This window comes from Polistes dominula, unplaced genomic scaffold (assembly GCF_049000335.1).
Source record: "Polistes dominula isolate Pdom_NZ unplaced genomic scaffold, Pdom_raw_medaka contig_269, whole genome shotgun sequence".
In the NCBI taxonomy this organism is placed as follows: Eukaryota; Metazoa; Arthropoda; class Insecta; order Hymenoptera; family Vespidae; genus Polistes; species Polistes dominula.
In genome coordinates, this window is record NW_028300869.1 from 646,401 (window position 1) to 669,366 (window position 22,966).

General features: G+C 29.7%; 6 pseudogenes; 2 read left to right on the forward strand and 4 right to left on the reverse strand.

Annotated features, from left to right (window-relative positions):
* Window positions 1–4,252: 4,252 nt before the first annotated feature.
* On the forward strand, window positions 4,253–10,218 carry LOC149033726 (uncharacterized; annotated as a pseudogene).
* LOC149033727 (uncharacterized) lies at window positions 4,699–5,349 on the reverse strand (annotated as a pseudogene).
* On the reverse strand, window positions 5,351–5,917 carry LOC149033728 (uncharacterized; annotated as a pseudogene).
* A 4,593-nt stretch (window positions 10,219–14,811) lies between the features above and the next one.
* On the forward strand, window positions 14,812–20,776 carry LOC149033729 (uncharacterized; annotated as a pseudogene).
* LOC149033730 (uncharacterized) lies at window positions 15,258–15,908 on the reverse strand (annotated as a pseudogene).
* On the reverse strand, window positions 15,910–16,476 carry LOC149033731 (uncharacterized; annotated as a pseudogene).
* Window positions 20,777–22,966: the final 2,190 nt, after the last annotated feature.

Here is a 22,966-nt window from a genome sequence, read left to right on the forward strand (position 1 = left end):
GAAAGAATAAAGGAAAAAAAAACACGGATAGTCGAAATAAAGAAATTCCGATAGTTGAAATAGTGGTCAGTTCTTTGTAAGTTGTGTAACTAAAAATGACAAACTGACAAATAATAACGCAGAGCTATGATAGAAAAATATAATGTAATATTTATTATAAGAAACAGTGAAAAGGAATGTACTGCACATCTAGCCCAGAGCTAGATCGGATACAAATAGATCGTAGGCGTACAAGCGCCCTGTACAAAATATGCGATTTTACGGCCCGCAGAAGAAGTAGGGATAAGGAGTAGCGGAAGTTAGAGTGAGAAGACATAACGTCCTGTATATACGCTATTCTTACGCTATTCTTACGCTATTCTTAACATATATTATATATTATAAAATAATAAATTTAAATCACAGATTCTAGTCATTGAACACAAGCGACACTTTTATAACTGTTTTTTAGCTGCACTGAAAACAAATGGCGCTAATAACAATGCAAAGGTTTAATAATATAATTTAATGATTTCTTATGTTAAAAAAGATATTAAGAAGTATTCAAAAAGTTGAAATATTTTTTGTTCAATTTACAATCAATTAAAAAAAAAAATTATTTTTATAATCTCATCTTTTTGTTCATAGTAATCGAACATGTATGTTAATAACTGATTAACGGAAAATATCATATTAGTTTCCTAAAAAAGTCAACACGATTAATTTTCATCCTTATGATTCGATTAAATCAAATTTTCTTCTCTTACTAGAATTGTTTCTTTTAATTTCATCAGTGAAAGTATTAAGAAAAAGTCAAAGAGATATACAACAAAGTATACACATATTTATACATTGTATATTACTTTTTGTATTTTTTTTCGTTTATTATGTATTTTATGTATTGTTATGTGTGGTATTACTTTGTGTGTTATTATAATTTCTAAATAATAATTTAGATATATATTAAAAAAAAACATTTTATAAAAAAAAAAAAAAAAACCACAGTATATTGTGGCCTATATATATACTATAATAATATACTCTCTTACATATTATATAATAATTCATATATAATTATATATGTATATATATATTATATGTATATTTTGTTGATATAAAATGATGGTACGTTTTGTAACGATTCACAAAGACATGGAAAATTATTCTCTCATCGTCAATGCGCTTAATAATCGTAAAGAAAGGGATGCTCACTTCCACCTTATCGACTATTTTTTATTTTCTTGTAAAGTACCAATCATTATTCCAAAGTTGTGGACAACTAAGTAACCACTGTAGTTTTTGATCATATACAATCATAAAAACTACACGTTTATGAGCTAACCATTTATCAAATATTTCTGATATCTTACCGAGAAATTTATGAAAGTGTGACTAGTCACGATCTGAATCTTAAATATAATTGTTAATAAAAAAGGGGTGGAAAAATGGTTTTAAAAGAGTTTTATTATTTAATAATGGTTACACATAATTACGGTTACATTCTTTATCACGCGCCGGTTACACTCCAAGCAATCTACTTATGTTACATTATACCATACGACTGGCTGCTGCCGACACCCTGCAGCCTATATATCCCATACACACAACAAAGTCGCTGACACATTTCCGTCAGGATTCTCAGTAACCCTGATTACATCAGCATTCCCAGTACCGCAGAGTAAGGCACACCGGAATACCGATAGACGTAACAGACACTGGAAACAATAAGCATAAAATTATCTTTTGACTAATATTCCAACATACCTCCTTAAATTTTTGCTTAACAATCACCTAAATAATTCCAAGTTTTTTTCTGAATTTTTCAAACTTATTTCGTGCTAACGCATTAGTTAAAATATCGGCAATATTTTCTTCCTATTCTTCCTTTACAATTTCTATTATTCCCTGTTCATAACATTCATTTACAAAGTAATAGTTAACCTCTATATATTTCGAATTTATTGTAAGATTTCCCAATTTTTCTATCGCGATCGTTCCAGAGTTATTCTCGTAAATATTTATCGGGTTTTTAGTATCAACCCTGAAATCTTTTAATAAATTTTTAATAACTTTAATCTCGCTTACAGATTCTAATAATGCTACATATTTAGCAGCTGTTGATGATTTAGTTACACTTCCCTGCTTCTTAGATTTCCAGTATACTACTTTTCCATATATTCATATTACATATCCCGTAGTAGATTTTCTATCACTTTTATCTTCCGCCCAGTCAGCATCAACAAAACAATTCATTATATCATCATTTATGTTTCTCTTATAAGTTAACTTGAGATCCCTTGTTAAATATAAGTATTTTAATACCCTTAAAGTATATCTATAGTGAGTCTCATCATATGCATTTTGAAATCTATTTAGATAATTTACACTATAACTCACATCTAATCTTGTTCCCGAACCAATATATAATAATGCTTTAATTAAGTTTCTATATTTTAAATTACTTGATGCTGCCTGTGCCGGCTCCAAACTTAAATTTTGTTCCATTGGAGTACAATAAAGCTTCGCATTTAAAATATTGTATCTCCTTGCCAACGAGTTAATATAATCACTTTGATCTAATGTCATACTACCATATAAACGATCACATTCAATCTTAATACCTTAGTAAGGGTCTATCTCTCCCAAATCTTTCATAGCAAATCTGTTAGATAATTCAACTTTTATCTCATTTAGTCTTTTTTCGTTTTTTTCCGCAGATCAATAGATCATCCAAAAACAATATTTAGTAAATTGTTTCACTTACTTCATACCTCATATATAGACAATAATCACTTTCACTTCTTTCAAATTTCAATCTTTTTATATATTCGTCAAAACACTCATACCAGGCTCTCGGACTTTCCCTATCTGTTCCATCATCGTATCCGATTGGTTGTTTCACATATACTTCTGACCTAACGTTTCCATTTAAAAAAGCTGTTACTAAATAATAAAACCCATATGCGTTGAAATAAGCTTTTTAATATTTTTGAGGTTTATGGCAAATACAGAACCATTGCAGACTATATCGAATAAATTTGATGTTTCAATTTCATCAATATTCCGAGTTATTCGCCTTGTCATAACTTGGATTCTAACGAAATTAGATGATGTTATCAATTGGCTTTAGACTAATCATGTAATAATCAATACATGTGAAGGTTTTTACACACACAAAAATATATTAAATATCTTAGGGGCAATCGATTGTAGTACACATATAAGGATTGCAAAGCCTTCTGAGGATGCAGTAATTATTACTGCATATTATTGTAATCGGAAAAAATATTTCTCTATAAATTTTCAAGCAGTAGTTGATTCTAGTAAGAAGTTTACTAATATTTATTGTGGTGAGCCAGGATCTTTACATGATGTTCGAGTTTTACGAAGATCACCTTTATATGAAGAATCTCACAATAATAATGAAAACGTATTTCCAAATAATACTTTTTTTAATTGAGATTCTGCATATCCATCGCTATCATGGCTTGTTCCATCATTTCGAGATAATGATCACTTAATTCCTCAACAAAAAGTATTTAATTATTTACAATCATCTACACGAATGTTAGTTGAAAATGTTTTTGGACTATTAAAAAGCCGTTTTCGACCAATTAAATTCTATACTATGTACAGAGAATTATCATTTGTATCGGAGCTTGTTACAGCAGCATGTATTTTGCATAAATATTGCATCGATTAACATGATAATTTTGATAACTTTGAAGAGGATAATATACATGTAGGGATAAATTTAGAGTAACATGGTTATGAAGAACAATATCAAAATAATAATAATGATAGAGATCGTAGAATGATATTATTCAGAGAATCGTTTGCAGATGCACAAGTTGTATAAGCTCAAAATAAAATATATGTCTACTTTTCTATACTAATTGTAAATTAAATTGTCAAAATCAATAAAAACGATAAAGAATTGAAATTTATTAAATAAATAATTTACTGTTTATAGCCAAATATAAAAAATCTTACGTTTATGTAGTTATGATAGTTATTTACAAAATACATAAGTGAAAAGTAAAAAAAACTTTAAAAAATGTTATTTTATTTGTATTTGCATGCAATAATAAGCTTCTTTACTTTCAACAATAACATTTTAGTCTTTATTATTAAAAATAAGATACGTTAAAACTGTTCAATTTGCACGAAACGTGCAATTTATGGGAAACATAAATAACGGATGAACAAGTAGTAATAGGGCAACGCCATGATGGTCAAAGGGCGCTCCGGTCGTTTTTTCTAGCTCTCCATTATGGTGGTTCAAGAATCGACAGTAGTGATATTATATTCGTAATATCGAAGTGCGTGACACTTGCGTGATAATTGCAAAATTATTCCATCCGATAACATTGAAATCCTAATTTTGATTTCTTAATTTGATTCTTTGTTAGCAGACAATAGAAATAACGATTAGATTTAGATTTTTTGTCTAGTAAAGAATAGGATTACTAATCGTTTCATCGTTTCTTAGAAATGGAGCACAGTCAAAATAAACGAGACTGCTACTTTTTTATGTATTCCACATGCAAAAAGGTAAGTTCACTTTTTCATCTCTTGTAAACTAATAAATATCATATTTTATAGTAATATAGTTAAAAAATAAGTATTGTTTCGATTGTTTTCCTATATTGCAACCGGCGCCGTATGCATTTCTTTTTATTATGTTGTATAGGTATCTTTGTTTCTAGCTTTGTCCATTTAAATTATATGAAGTCGAAAAAAGTCAAATCGAATAAATCTCATAATCTTCGTAAAGTCATGTCTACTTATAGTATTTGAGAAAAAAGGCGGGCCCAACTTTTTATTCCATAGAAGTGCTATATCTATATTCTTAGCCTCATATGCGTCGCGTGCATACAGAATTGCAAAAAATGCATATAACTTTGCAGTAGACAGTTCCCATTTATATCCCAACATTCTAATTGCCGCCTCTGCCTCTGTGCACTTTCTTATATGTTCGATTATATTCTTATCAATTATCACAGAAAATGCCATCCTAACTTCGCCTTTCATAATATGACGTTTACTGTACCCAGTCGGGCCTGATGTTTTCCTAAAAATATTATGACCAGGTACTCTTCCAGGATTAGACCCTATTTTTACTTTCTGCCAAACAGTTCCGTCCATCGCAATTTCGCTTGCCTATTCCTCATTCTTACTATCAGAACTAACTAAAAATTTCCTTCTATTTCGTCGTTTACGTACGTTCGAAGTATTCTCTTCGTTCTCATCGGTGTTCGAGTTGGTTTCAAGTGGATCATAATTTTCCGTATTGTCATTCTCCATATCCAGAATTTCCTGATCATCTTCAAAACATTCTGCATCGATATCATTTATTCTCTCTAATAATAAGTGCTATATCTATATTCTTAGCCTCATATGCGTCGCGTGCATACAGAATTGCAAAAAATGCATATAACTTTGCAGTAGACAGTTCCCATTTATATCCCAACATTCTAATTGCCGCCTCTGCCTCTGTGCACTTTCTTATATGTTCGATTATATTCTTATCAATTATCACAGAAAATGCCATCCTAACTTCGCCTTTCATAATATGACGTTTACTGTACCCAGTCGGGCCTGATGTTTTCCTAAAAATATTATGACCAGGTACTCTTCCAGGATTAGACCCTATTTTTACTTTCTGCCAAACAGTTCCGTCCATCGCAATTTCGCTTGCCTATTCCTCATTCTTACTATCAGAACTAACTAAAAATTTCCTTCTATTTCGTCGTTTACGTACGTTCGAAGTATTCTCTTCGTTCTCATCGGTGTTCGAGTTGGTTTCAAGTGGATCATAATTTTCCGTATTGTCATTCTCCATATCCAGAATTTCCTGATCATCTTCAAAACATTCTGCATCGATATCATTTATTCTCTCTAATAATACATTCGCACTCCTCAAACGTCTTGACATTTTGAGGTAAATATTCAACGGAGAAAATAAAAACTAAAATATGAAAATGTAAATCAAAATAGATAAAAAAATGAATAAAAGATAAAATGTGAAACTTATTGCGACGTATTGTTAGTCTTGTTCACTATTTTGAAAAATCTTTTCCTTTATTTCTCTATCTTTTAAATTTGTCTTTTGTGATATTTTTAGGTTTTCATCCAGAGAGAGAGAGTCCAAATCTTTTTCTATTAATATACATCTATTTCTTTTTCCAATTGAAAAATTTGTATCTTAATTGTTATTAAACCTCTTGTTTGTGTCATACCATTGACTATTTTAAAAAATGTTTTATTCATATCTTTTCCTTTATTTCTAATTTTTATTCATTTTGAATTTATTAAAGAGACTTGTGATCCTGGATCGTAAGTCCCTTCTATTTCTAAAGTATTTTCTATTAACATTTTTTGTTTAATCAATGGTGTGATTATTAGGTATTTTGTTCTGCGTTTAAATCTACTTCTATTATTGAGTTGTTGTTTTTTGGATACCATTGGATACTTACCCTTTTCTTTTTCACTTTCATTTATCTTGTACCAACATTTGTCTTCGGGATGATATCTGGTGCCATTTTTCATTTTCTCGCATATCTTGCATGGTTTCTTATCCTCATTATTCTTTTTTCATTCATTTCATTCATTTATTTTCCCTTGTTCTTGTGTTTGTCCTCATTACATACAATGCTTTCTAATTTTCGTATTTCTATACAACAAAAAACCAATTCTATCTGTTATTTTCTCTTTCTCTATCCCATCTCTTATATCTTCAAGCAATCCTATTGTTATTAATGTAGTGTTTGTTTTCACGTCCATTTCCCTATCTGCATCCAATAATAACAACTTTTCTTTCCGTATATATATATATACGGATTATAAATAAGGGATATACAATATATATTATTATTTAGGAATTATTTAGCTTTTTCATTTATTTCATATTATTTTGTATTTTTCAGGGTGAACTCTGTCCTTTTAGACATGAACCATCTGCTTTGGGTTGCGAAACAATGTGCTCCGATTGGCAGCAGGGAAATTGCCATAACGAACGTTGTAGCTTTAAACATATGGAATTGAATGTAAGCATATATTATTTTAAAATTTTAATTGTTTCATTAACACGTTGACTGCCATGTCAGCCATATATAGCTTATCTCTTCGCTTGAGCATAATTTAAATAATTTGTTCTCGTATTTATGTGCTATATTCGGTATATATTGTATTAATATTGGTCCTCCGCGCCATGAACCATTTAATATGACTTTACATTGATGACAATGTTTTCCCCAGGTATGCATGTTTCTTGATATTTTTTCTAAAGTTTGTCGACACGTATTGGAAGTATTTTTCTAAATCGATTCTCAGGGACATATTATGGACATATTATCATAAAAATTAAAATTACTAAGTAGTAGTTCAAATCTGCTTCATGACATAATATTACGTGCTTAATAAAAATTATACACTTTGCTTTTCGACCAATAATTAGATATAGGATTTTCTCTTACAAGTCCCGTACATAAGATAAATCCAAAAAATTTGATAATGCATCCGACGGGAAAATAACTATTGATACAGTATAATTATACACCGGCATTGTTGTGTAGTAGAGTATAGCAACGCGCGTGGGCATGACGAAGATTATCTTGAGAACTATCTAAGCTAAGCAATCAACGTGTTAATCGTACGTAGAAAGTAGTACTTTTATACCCCATATAGAATATTATTAATTTTTTGTTTTTGTTTGATAATTAGAAAAACCGTAAATTAATTCCATGCTATTGGGAGACGCAACCAAGTGGATGCAGGAAAACGCATTGTTCTTTTTTTCACAAGAATGTTCGAACTATACATAATCCGATTAATCCAGTCATAGCAACTGATATTACGACAAAGCACATAAATCAGGATTGTGTAAATCGTCCAGGTGAGTTTAATGTCTTAAAAATATTGATGGTACTTATTATTTTTATAGGTTATTAATGTGGATTAAGTTTATTTTGAAAATATAAATTAACTTTTACAGATGAGACTGAGTCCGTTCGAAACAGAAGAAAAATTGGCAGTACCATAGCTAAACCAGCCATCGCTCCTCTTATCATCAAATTAGGAGAAGGTATGAGTCTTTACATTTATCTTTCAATGTATATTATAATACACCGGCTACCCTCACCCTTCCATCCAGCCTGCAGACTGACAAATTTGAATCTCCTGAATGCATTTAGAAAACGCATCAGCATTTTAAACAATCTACAAATTCTGAACAACGTTTCTAATAGACTTAGAATTCCTAGTAACATTACTATAAAAAAAAAATTAATCTAAATGTACAAACAAACATCAGTAGAGAACTTGATACCTTATTTTTGTCATCAAGCGTTAACTTATCGACATCTCATTTTTACATTCTCATTCTTCTGGTAAATCTTTATCCACTTTCTTTTTATAAACTTATTCTTATTTTTTTAACTATAATGTTTTTATTATTATAAAGTAATTAATTTAAATAGTATTTCTTTATTATAAAGTTATTATATATTTATATATTTATTCTTTATTGTATGTCTCGTTACGTGACTAACAAACAAATTAGAAAAACAAATTTTTATTTTTATATATTTAAAAAGTAAATAATATAAATAGATCAGAGATCATCTAGAAGTCATATAAGTCCTACATATTGTAGTGGCTGTTAGGGAAAAAAAAAGCGAAACTACGCGGTCCATTGTTAACAATTGAATTTTCAAGTACTTTAACATTATTGTTCTTTAATATTCTTTATTTCAGATTCGGACAATGAGAGCATACCCTCGCCAGTAAAGACTCAACCAAAGCAAAGGATGAACTACCGCAATACCTACGATATGATCAGGCTTGAGAAGATACAAGCGGAAATTTCGGCTTATTACAACTATGATGAGCAAATTCAATATCGATATCGCAAGGTTGCTTATAATAAAACAAAAATAAACAAACGTATTGTACCAACTCGAGATATTGGAAGAAAAACTCGAGCTGATATAACAATCGTCGGAACGGTCAAGATTAAAAATTTACAATATAATAACGTCGAGGAAGACGAATCTATGATGCCACAGAAGAAAAGAATGAAGCTTAATAATAACGATAAAAAGAAAGATAATATTACCGATGAATTGAACTTTGGTATTTTATCATTGGAGGAAATACGTAGACGCAAGAAATTGAAAACAATGGAGAAAGACGTTAAATTGTTAGAAAACGTTAAATCTAATTTGTCCAAATTGTTCGATGAAAAGACTTCTTCAACTGCTCCAACCAATGATCTCTCGGCAAATTCTACTAAAACAAACAACTTAACTTCGAATATCCTTCGAACATCCAACGTTACGTTAACATCCGTTAACAATCAAGGCGTTAAGGGAGTCTTAGGAACGGATAAAGGAACGACAGAATCTGATGAAAATAAACGTAGGGTTAAAGCTAAATTAAATAACAATAATACCGAAAGTCTGACCAAAGTACCACCTTTAAGATTACGAAGATCAGCAAAGAGAAATCTCAATAATATCGCAACTAACAAATACATCATTTTCAAGGAACAACAGGAAAGTAATATTCCTACAACAATTCCTACGATTATAAACGATAACTATTTGTTGTTAACGTCTGATCAAACGTCTGTCTTAATTGACAATAAAAAAATGAACGAGATTGGTGCAGTCAATGAAAGGATTAAACAAAATTTAACTTCGAGTCTTAACTTTGACTCAAATTTTGACGTCAGACTTAACATGAGAGATGATTCCAATAATAAAACAAAAGAAGTTCAGGTACCTTTATGCGATAGCAGTATGAACGAGAAAAGAATGATAATCGAGGACGAGCTTAAAGCATATAATAATTATGTTAAAAATGAACAAGCAAAATCCATGTTAATAGACACTACTATGAAAGATTCAAAAGATAGCCAGTTTTTCTATGATAGTTTGCAAAACATTAACGAAGACGAATTATCCAATATTATTGATATTTCCTCTGATGATATTATCAAGGAAATAGATGCTCTACTCACAGATTATGAATAATTACTTTGATTAATTATTCCGAAGATTATCAGGTGCAATTGGATTAGCTCGGACGAAAAAATCATTTTTAGTACTTACTACTTATTCTTATTCATCGCGCGTTCATCTTTTTTATCTTCTCATTTTTTATTTTCATCTTCTTTGTTTTATCATTTTTCTCTTACTTTGTATCTTTTTATATTATATATGTACATAAACTATGTAAATTTTATATTCTTGGATGTATATACATGTAAATATATACGTTAGAGAAAAATTTTCTTTTCTTTTCTTTTCTTTTCTTTTCATTTTGTCAAACTATTTTTTTTTGTTTTTTTTTTTTTTTGAAATATTATCCTTTTAGTAAATCTGAAAGATTTGAAAAAAGATTTCACCTGAAGACAAAAAGGTAAGTATCGATTATTTACTAAGGTGATAATAATCGACTAAAAAGAAAGCATGCGTTGATATTGAACAAAATATATTTCTAGTCTAATAAACACGTATAAAAAAAATATACGTATACATATATACATGTAGGAGAGTATTAAGCGGTTTGGCGACGAAAGAATAAAGGAAAAAAAAACACGGATAGTCGAAATAAAGAAATTCCGATAGTTGAAATAGTGGTCAGTTCTTTGTAAGTTGTGTAACTAAAAATGACAAACTGACAAATAATAACGCAGAGCTATGATAGAAAAATATAATGTAATATTTATTATAAGAAACAGTGAAAAGGAATGTACTGCACATCTAGCCCAGAGCTAGATCGGATACAAATAGATCGTAGGCGTACAAGCGCCCTGTACAAAATATGCGATTTTACGGCCCGCAGAAGAAGTAGGGATAAGGAGTAGCGGAAGTTAGAGTGAGAAGACATAACGTCCTGTATATACGCTATTCTTACGCTATTCTTACGCTATTCTTAACATATATTATATATTATAAAATAATAAATTTAAATCACAGATTCTAGTCATTGAACACAAGCGACACTTTTATAACTGTTTTTTAGCTGCACTGAAAACAAATGGCGCTAATAACAATGCAAAGGTTTAATAATATAATTTAATGATTTCTTATGTTAAAAAAGATATTAAGAAGTATTCAAAAAGTTGAAATATTTTTTGTTCAATTTACAATCAATTAAAAAAAAAAAATTATTTTTATAATCTCATCTTTTTGTTCATAGTAATCGAACATGTATGTTAATAACTGATTAACGGAAAATATCATATTAGTTTCCTAAAAAAGTCAACACGATTAATTTTCATCCTTATGATTCGATTAAATCAAATTTTCTTCTCTTACTAGAATTGTTTCTTTTAATTTCATCAGTGAAAGTATTAAGAAAAAGTCAAAGAGATATACAACAAAGTATACACATATTTATACATTGTATATTACTTTTTGTATTTTTTTTCGTTTATTATGTATTTTATGTATTGTTATGTGTGGTATTACTTTGTGTGTTATTATAATTTCTAAATAATAATTTAGATATATATTAAAAAAAAACATTTTATAAAAAAAAAAAAAAAACCACAGTATATTGTGGCCTATATATATACTATAATAATATACTCTCTTACATATTATATAATAATTCATATATAATTATATATGTATATATATATTATATGTATATTTTGTTGATATAAAATGATGGTACGTTTTGTAACGATTCACAAAGACATGGAAAATTATTCTCTCATCGTCAATGCGCTTAATAATCGTAAAGAAAGGGATGCTCACTTCCACCTTATCGACTATTTTTTATTTTCTTGTAAAGTACCAATCATTATTCCAAAGTTGTGGACAACTAAGTAACCACTGTAGTTTTTGATCATATACAATCATAAAAACTACACGTTTATGAGCTAACCATTTATCAAATATTTCTGATATCTTACCGAGAAATTTATGAAAGTGTGACTAGTCACGATCTGAATCTTAAATATAATTGTTAATAAAAAAGGGGTGGAAAAATGGTTTTAAAAGAGTTTTATTATTTAATAATGGTTACACATAATTACGGTTACATTCTTTATCACGCGCCGGTTACACTCCAAGCAATCTACTTATGTTACATTATACCATACGACTGGCTGCTGCCGACACCCTGCAGCCTATATATCCCATACACACAACAAAGTCGCTGACACATTTCCGTCAGGATTCTCAGTAACCCTGATTACATCAGCATTCCCAGTACCGCAGAGTAAGGCACACCGGAATACCGATAGACGTAACAGACACTGGAAACAATAAGCATAAAATTATCTTTTGACTAATATTCCAACATACCTCCTTAAATTTTTGCTTAACAATCACCTAAATAATTCCAAGTTTTTTTCTGAATTTTTCAAACTTATTTCGTGCTAACGCATTAGTTAAAATATCGGCAATATTTTCTTCCTATTCTTCCTTTACAATTTCTATTATTCCCTGTTCATAACATTCATTTACAAAGTAATAGTTAACCTCTATATATTTCGAATTTATTGTAAGATTTCCCAATTTTTCTATCGCGATCGTTCCAGAGTTATTCTCGTAAATATTTATCGGGTTTTTAGTATCAACCCTGAAATCTTTTAATAAATTTTTAATAACTTTAATCTCGCTTACAGATTCTAATAATGCTACATATTTAGCAGCTGTTGATGATTTAGTTACACTTCCCTGCTTCTTAGATTTCCAGTATACTACTTTTCCATATATTCATATTACATATCCCGTAGTAGATTTTCTATCACTTTTATCTTCCGCCCAGTCAGCATCAACAAAACAATTCATTATATCATCATTTATGTTTCTCTTATAAGTTAACTTGAGATCCCTTGTTAAATATAAGTATTTTAATACCCTTAAAGTATATCTATAGTGAGTCTCATCATATGCATTTTGAAATCTATTTAGATAATTTACACTATAACTCACATCTAATCTTGTTCCCGAACCAATATATAATAATGCTTTAATTAAGTTTCTATATTTTAAATTACTTGATGCTGCCTGTGCCGGCTCCAAACTTAAATTTTGTTCCATTGGAGTACAATAAAGCTTCGCATTTAAAATATTGTATCTCCTTGCCAACGAGTTAATATAATCACTTTGATCTAATGTCATACTACCATATAAACGATCACATTCAATCTTAATACCTTAGTAAGGGTCTATCTCTCCCAAATCTTTCATAGCAAATCTGTTAGATAATTCAACTTTTATCTCATTTAGTCTTTTTTCGTTTTTTTCCGCAGATCAATAGATCATCCAAAAACAATATTTAGTAAATTGTTTCACTTACTTCATACCTCATATATAGACAATAATCACTTTCACTTCTTTCAAATTTCAATCTTTTTATATATTCGTCAAAACACTCATACCAGGCTCTCGGACTTTCCCTATCTGTTCCATCATCGTATCCGATTGGTTGTTTCACATATACTTCTGACCTAACGTTTCCATTTAAAAAAGCTGTTACTAAATAATAAAACCCATATGCGTTGAAATAAGCTTTTTAATATTTTTGAGGTTTATGGCAAATACAGAACCATTGCAGACTATATCGAATAAATTTGATGTTTCAATTTCATCAATATTCCGAGTTATTCGCCTTGTCATAACTTGGATTCTAACGAAATTAGATGATGTTATCAATTGGCTTTAGACTAATCATGTAATAATCAATACATGTGAAGGTTTTTACACACACAAAAATATATTAAATATCTTAGGGGCAATCGATTGTAGTACACATATAAGGATTGCAAAGCCTTCTGAGGATGCAGTAATTATTACTGCATATTATTGTAATCGGAAAAAATATTTCTCTATAAATTTTCAAGCAGTAGTTGATTCTAGTAAGAAGTTTACTAATATTTATTGTGGTGAGCCAGGATCTTTACATGATGTTCGAGTTTTACGAAGATCACCTTTATATGAAGAATCTCACAATAATAATGAAAACGTATTTCCAAATAATACTTTTTTTAATTGAGATTCTGCATATCCATCGCTATCATGGCTTGTTCCATCATTTCGAGATAATGATCACTTAATTCCTCAACAAAAAGTATTTAATTATTTACAATCATCTACACGAATGTTAGTTGAAAATGTTTTTGGACTATTAAAAAGCCGTTTTCGACCAATTAAATTCTATACTATGTACAGAGAATTATCATTTGTATCGGAGCTTGTTACAGCAGCATGTATTTTGCATAAATATTGCATCGATTAACATGATAATTTTGATAACTTTGAAGAGGATAATATACATGTAGGGATAAATTTAGAGTAACATGGTTATGAAGAACAATATCAAAATAATAATAATGATAGAGATCGTAGAATGATATTATTCAGAGAATCGTTTGCAGATGCACAAGTTGTATAAGCTCAAAATAAAATATATGTCTACTTTTCTATACTAATTGTAAATTAAATTGTCAAAATCAATAAAAACGATAAAGAATTGAAATTTATTAAATAAATAATTTACTGTTTATAGCCAAATATAAAAAATCTTACGTTTATGTAGTTATGATAGTTATTTACAAAATACATAAGTGAAAAGTAAAAAAAACTTTAAAAAATGTTATTTTATTTGTATTTGCATGCAATAATAAGCTTCTTTACTTTCAACAATAACATTTTAGTCTTTATTATTAAAAATAAGATACGTTAAAACTGTTCAATTTGCACGAAACGTGCAATTTATGGGAAACATAAATAACGGATGAACAAGTAGTAATAGGGCAACGCCATGATGGTCAAAGGGCGCTCCGGTCGTTTTTTCTAGCTCTCCATTATGGTGGTTCAAGAATCGACAGTAGTGATATTATATTCGTAATATCGAAGTGCGTGACACTTGCGTGATAATTGCAAAATTATTCCATCCGATAACATTGAAATCCTAATTTTGATTTCTTAATTTGATTCTTTGTTAGCAGACAATAGAAATAACGATTAGATTTAGATTTTTTGTCTAGTAAAGAATAGGATTACTAATCGTTTCATCGTTTCTTAGAAATGGAGCACAGTCAAAATAAACGAGACTGCTACTTTTTTATGTATTCCACATGCAAAAAGGTAAGTTCACTTTTTCATCTCTTGTAAACTAATAAATATCATATTTTATAGTAATATAGTTAAAAAATAAGTATTGTTTCGATTGTTTTCCTATATTGCAACCGGCGCCGTATGCATTTCTTTTTATTATGTTGTATAGGTATCTTTGTTTCTAGCTTTGTCCATTTAAATTATATGAAGTCGAAAAAAGTCAAATCGAATAAATCTCATAATCTTCGTAAAGTCATGTCTACTTATAGTATTTGAGAAAAAAGGCGGGCCCAACTTTTTATTCCATAGAAGTGCTATATCTATATTCTTAGCCTCATATGCGTCGCGTGCATACAGAATTGCAAAAAATGCATATAACTTTGCAGTAGACAGTTCCCATTTATATCCCAACATTCTAATTGCCGCCTCTGCCTCTGTGCACTTTCTTATATGTTCGATTATATTCTTATCAATTATCACAGAAAATGCCATCCTAACTTCGCCTTTCATAATATGACGTTTACTGTACCCAGTCGGGCCTGATGTTTTCCTAAAAATATTATGACCAGGTACTCTTCCAGGATTAGACCCTATTTTTACTTTCTGCCAAACAGTTCCGTCCATCGCAATTTCGCTTGCCTATTCCTCATTCTTACTATCAGAACTAACTAAAAATTTCCTTCTATTTCGTCGTTTACGTACGTTCGAAGTATTCTCTTCGTTCTCATCGGTGTTCGAGTTGGTTTCAAGTGGATCATAATTTTCCGTATTGTCATTCTCCATATCCAGAATTTCCTGATCATCTTCAAAACATTCTGCATCGATATCATTTATTCTCTCTAATAATAAGTGCTATATCTATATTCTTAGCCTCATATGCGTCGCGTGCATACAGAATTGCAAAAAATGCATATAACTTTGCAGTAGACAGTTCCCATTTATATCCCAACATTCTAATTGCCGCCTCTGCCTCTGTGCACTTTCTTATATGTTCGATTATATTCTTATCAATTATCACAGAAAATGCCATCCTAACTTCGCCTTTCATAATATGACGTTTACTGTACCCAGTCGGGCCTGATGTTTTCCTAAAAATATTATGACCAGGTACTCTTCCAGGATTAGACCCTATTTTTACTTTCTGCCAAACAGTTCCGTCCATCGCAATTTCGCTTGCCTATTCCTCATTCTTACTATCAGAACTAACTAAAAATTTCCTTCTATTTCGTCGTTTACGTACGTTCGAAGTATTCTCTTCGTTCTCATCGGTGTTCGAGTTGGTTTCAAGTGGATCATAATTTTCCGTATTGTCATTCTCCATATCCAGAATTTCCTGATCATCTTCAAAACATTCTGCATCGATATCATTTATTCTCTCTAATAATACATTCGCACTCCTCAAACGTCTTGACATTTTGAGGTAAATATTCAACGGAGAAAATAAAAACTAAAATATGAAAATGTAAATCAAAATAGATAAAAAAATGAATAAAAGATAAAATGTGAAACTTATTGCGACGTATTGTTAGTCTTGTTCACTATTTTGAAAAATCTTTTCCTTTATTTCTCTATCTTTTAAATTTGTCTTTTGTGATATTTTTAGGTTTTCATCCAGAGAGAGAGAGTCCAAATCTTTTTCTATTAATATACATCTATTTCTTTTTCCAATTGAAAAATTTGTATCTTAATTGTTATTAAACCTCTTGTTTGTGTCATACCATTGACTATTTTAAAAAATGTTTTATTCATATCTTTTCCTTTATTTCTAATTTTTATTCATTTTGAATTTATTAAAGAGACTTGTGATCCTGGATCGTAAGTCCCTTCTATTTCTAAAGTATTTTCTATTAACATTTTTTGTTTAATCAATGGTGTGATTATTAGGTATTTTGTTCTGCGTTTAAATCTACTTCTATTATTGAGTTGTTGTTTTTTGGATACCATTGGATACTTACCCTTTTCTTTTTCACTTTCATTTATCTTGTACCAACATTTGTCTTCGGGATGATATCTGGTGCCATTTTTCATTTTCTCGCATATCTTGCATGGTTTCTTATCCTCATTATTCTTTTTTCATTCATTTCATTCATTTATTTTCCCTTGTTCTTGTGTTTGTCCTCATTACATACAATGCTTTCTAATTTTCGTATTTCTATACAACAAAAAACCAATTCTATCTGTTATTTTCTCTTTCTCTATCCCATCTCTTATATCTTCAAGCAATCCTATTGTTATTAATGTAGTGTTTGTTTTCACGTCCATTTCCCTATCTGCATCCAATAATAACAACTTTTCTTTCCGTATATATATATATACGGATTATAAATAAGGGATATACAATATATATTATTATTTAGGAATTATTTAGCTTTTTCATTTATTTCATATTATTTTGTATTTTTCAGGGTGAACTCTGTCCTTTTAGACATGAACCATCTGCTTTGGGTTGCGAAACAATGTGCTCCGATTGGCAGCAGGGAAATTGCCATAACGAACGTTGTAGCTTTAAACATATGGAATTGAATGTAAGCATATATTATTTTAAAATTTTAATTGTTTCATTAACACGTTGACTGCCATGTCAGCCATATATAGCTTATCTCTTCGCTTGAGCATAATTTAAATAATTTGTTCTCGTATTTATGTGCTATATTCGGTATATATTGTATTAATATTGGTCCTCCGCGCCATGAACCATTTAATATGACTTTACATTGATGACAATGTTTTCCCCAGGTATGCATGTTTCTTGATATTTTTTCTAAAGTTTGTCGACACGTATTGGAAGTATTTTTCTAAATCGATTCTCAGGGACATATTATGGACATATTATCATAAAAATTAAAATTACTAAGTAGTAGTTCAAATCTGCTTCATGACATAATATTACGTGCTTAATAAAAATTATACACTTTGCTTTTCGACCAATAATTAGATATAGGATTTTCTCTTACAAGTCCCGTACATAAGATAAATCCAAAAAATTTGATAATGCATCCGACGGGAAAATAACTATTGATACAGTATAATTATACACCGGCATTGTTGTGTAGTAGAGTATAGCAACGCGCGTGGGCATGACGAAGATTATCTTGAGAACTATCTAAGCTAAGCAATCAACGTGTTAATCGTACGTAGAAAGTAGTACTTTTATACCCCATATAGAATATTATTAATTTTTTGTTTTTGTTTGATAATTAGAAAAACCGTAAATTAATTCCATGCTATTGGGAGACGCAACCAAGTGGATGCAGGAAAACGCATTGTTCTTTTTTTCACAAGAATGTTCGAACTATACATAATCCGATTAATCCAGTCATAGCAACTGATATTACGACAAAGCACATAAATCAGGATTGTGTAAATCGTCCAGGTGAGTTTAATGTCTTAAAAATATTGATGGTACTTATTATTTTTATAGGTTATTAATGTGGATTAAGTTTATTTTGAAAATATAAATTAACTTTTACAGATGAGACTGAGTCCGTTCGAAACAGAAGAAAAATTGGCAGTACCATAGCTAAACCAGCCATCGCTCCTCTTATCATCAAATTAGGAGAAGGTATGAGTCTTTACATTTATCTTTCAATGTATATTATAATACACCGGCTACCCTCACCCTTCCATCCAGCCTGCAGACTGACAAATTTGAATCTCCTGAATGCATTTAGAAAACGCATCAGCATTTTAAACAATCTACAAATTCTGAACAACGTTTCTAATAGACTTAGAATTCCTAGTAACATTACTATAAAAAAAAAATTAATCTAAATGTACAAACAAACATCAGTAGAGAACTTGATACCTTATTTTTGTCATCAAGCGTTAACTTATCGACATCTCATTTTTACATTCTCATTCTTCTGGTAAATCTTTATCCACTTTCTTTTTATAAACTTATTCTTATTTTTTTAACTATAATGTTTTTATTATTATAAAGTAATTAATTTAAATAGTATTTCTTTATTATAAAGTTATTATATATTTATATATTTATTCTTTATTGTATGTCTCGTTACGTGACTAACAAACAAATTAGAAAAACAAATTTTTATTTTTATATATTTAAAAAGTAAATAATATAAATAGATCAGAGATCATCTAGAAGTCATATAAGTCCTACATATTGTAGTGGCTGTTAGGGAAAAAAAAGCGAAACTACGCGGTCCATTGTTAACAATTGAATTTTCAAGTACTTTAACATTATTGTTCTTTAATATTCTTTATTTCAGATTCGGACAATGAGAGCATACCCTCGCCAGTAAAGACTCAACCAAAGCAAAGGATGAACTACCGCAATACCTACGATATGATCAGGCTTGAGAAGATACAAGCGGAAATTTCGGCTTATTACAACTATGATGAGCAAATTCAATATCGATATCGCAAGGTTGCTTATAATAAAACAAAAATAAACAAACGTATTGTACCAACTCGAGATATTGGAAGAAAAACTCGAGCTGATATAACAATCGTCGGAACGGTCAAGATTAAAAATTTACAATATAATAACGTCGAGGAAGACGAATCTATGATGCCACAGAAGAAAAGAATGAAGCTTAATAATAACGATAAAAAGAAAGATAATATTACCGATGAATTGAACTTTGGTATTTTATCATTGGAGGAAATACGTAGACGCAAGAAATTGAAAACAATGGAGAAAGACGTTAAATTGTTAGAAAACGTTAAATCTAATTTGTCCAAATTGTTCGATGAAAAGACTTCTTCAACTGCTCCAACCAATGATCTCTCGGCAAATTCTACTAAAACAAACAACTTAACTTCGAATATCCTTCGAACATCCAACGTTACGTTAACATCCGTTAACAATCAAGGCGTTAAGGGAGTCTTAGGAACGGATAAAGGAACGACAGAATCTGATGAAAATAAACGTAGGGTTAAAGCTAAATTAAATAACAATAATACCGAAAGTCTGACCAAAGTACCACCTTTAAGATTACGAAGATCAGCAAAGAGAAATCTCAATAATATCGCAACTAACAAATACATCATTTTCAAGGAACAACAGGAAAGTAATATTCCTACAACAATTCCTACGATTATAAACGATAACTATTTGTTGTTAACGTCTGATCAAACGTCTGTCTTAATTGACAATAAAAAAATGAACGAGATTGGTGCAGTCAATGAAAGGATTAAACAAAATTTAACTTCGAGTCTTAACTTTGACTCAAATTTTGACGTCAGACTTAACATGAGAGATGATTCCAATAATAAAACAAAAGAAGTTCAGGTACCTTTATGCGATAGCAGTATGAACGAGAAAAGAATGATAATCGAGGACGAGCTTAAAGCATATAATAATTATGTTAAAAATGAACAAGCAAAATCCATGTTAATAGACACTACTATGAAAGATTCAAAAGATAGCCAGTTTTTCTATGATAGTTTGCAAAACATTAACGAAGACGAATTATCCAATATTATTGATATTTCCTCTGATGATATTATCAAGGAAATAGATGCTCTACTCACAGATTATGAATAATTACTTTGATTAATTATTCCGAAGATTATCAGGTGCAATTGGATTAGCTCGGACGAAAAAATCATTTTTAGTACTTACTACTTATTCTTATTCATCGCGCGTTCATCTTTTTTATCTTCTCATTTTTTATTTTCATCTTCTTTGTTTTATCATTTTTCTCTTACTTTGTATCTTTTTATATTATATATGTACATAAACTATGTAAATTTTATATTCTTGGATGTATATACATGTAAATATATACGTTAGAGAAAAATTTTCTTTTCTTTTCTTTTCTTTTCTTTTCATTTTGTCAAACTATTTTTTTTTGTTTTTTTTTTTTTTTGAAATATTATCCTTTTAGTAAATCTGAAAGATTTGAAAAAAGATTTCACCTGAAGACAAAAAGGTAAGTATCGATTATTTACTAAGGTGATAATAATCGACTAAAAAGAAAGCATGCGTTGATATTGAACAAAATATATTTCTAGTCTAATAAACACGTATAAAAAAAATATACGTATACATATATACATGTAGGAGAGTATTAAGCGGTTTGGCGACGAAAGAATAAAGGAAAAAAAAACACGGATAGTCGAAATAAAGAAATTCCGATAGTTGAAATAGTGGTCAGTTCTTTGTAAGTTGTGTAACTAAAAATGACAAACTGACAAATAATAACGCAGAGCTATGATAGAAAAATATAATGTAATATTTATTATAAGAAACAGTGAAAAGGAATGTACTGCACATCTAGCCCAGAGCTAGATCGGATACAAATAGATCGTAGGCGTACAAGCGCCCTGTACAAAATATGCGATTTTACGGCCCGCAGAAGAAGTAGGGATAAGGAGTAGCGGAAGTTAGAGTGAGAAGACATAACGTCCTGTATATACGCTATTCTTACGCTATTCTTACGCTATTCTTAACATATATTATATATTATAAAATAATAAATTTAAATCACAGATTCTAGTCATTGAACACAAGCGACACTTTTATAACTGTTTTTTAGCTGCACTGAAAACAAATGGCGCTAATAACAATGCAAAGGTTTAATAATATAATTTAATGATTTCTTATGTTAAAAAAGATATTAAGAAGTATTCAAAAAGTTGAAATATTTTTTGTTCAATTTACAATCAATTAAAAAAAAAAAATTATTTTTATAATCTCATCTTTTTGTTCATAGTAATCGAACATGTATGTTAATAACTGATTAACGGAAAATATCATATTAGTTTCCTAAAAAAGTCAACACGATTAATTTTCATCCTTATGATTCGATTAAATCAAATTTTCTTCTCTTACTAGAATTGTTTCTTTTAATTTCATCAGTGAAAGTATTAAGAAAAAGTCAAAGAGATATACAACAAAGTATACACATATTTATACATTGTATATTACTTTTTGTATTTTTTTTCGTTTATTATGTATTTTATGTATTGTTATGTGTGGTATTACTTTGTGTGTTATTATAATTTCTAAATAATAATTTAGATATATATTAAAAAAAAACATTTTATAAAAAAAAAAAAAAAACCACAGTATATTGTGGCCTATATATATACTATAATAATATACTCTCTTACATATTATATAATAATTCATATATAATTATATATGTATATATATATTATATGTATATTTTGTTGATATAAAATGATGGTACGTTTTGTAACGATTCACAAAGACATGGAAAATTATTCTCTCATCGTCAATGCGCTTAATAATCGTAAAGAAAGGGATGCTCACTTCCACCTTATCGACTATTTTTTATTTTCTTGTAAAGTACCAATCATTATTCCAAAGTTGTGGACAACTAAGTAACCACTGTAGTTTTTGATCATATACAATCATAAAAACTACACGTTTATGAGCTAACCATTTATCAAATATTTCTGATATCTTACCGAGAAATTTATGAAAGTGTGACTAGTCACGATCTGAATCTTAAATATAATTGTTAATAAAAAAGGGGTGGAAAAATGGTTTTAAAAGAGTTTTATTATTTAATAATGGTTACACATAATTACGGTTACATTCTTTATCACGCGCCGGTTACACTCCAAGCAATCTACTTATGTTACATTATACCATACGACTGGCTGCTGCCGACACCCTGCAGCCTATATATCCCATACACACAACAAAGTCGCTGACACATTTCCGTCAGGATTCTCAGTAACCCTGATTACATCAGCATTCCCAGTACCGCAGAGTAAGGCACACCGGAATACCGATAGACGTAACAGACACTGGAAACAATAAGCATAAAATTATCTTTTGACTAATATTCCAACATACCTCCTTAAATTTTTGCTTAACAATCACCTAAATAATTCCAAGTTTTTTTCTGAATTTTTCAAACTTATTTCGTGCTAACGCATTAGTTAAAATATCGGCAATATTT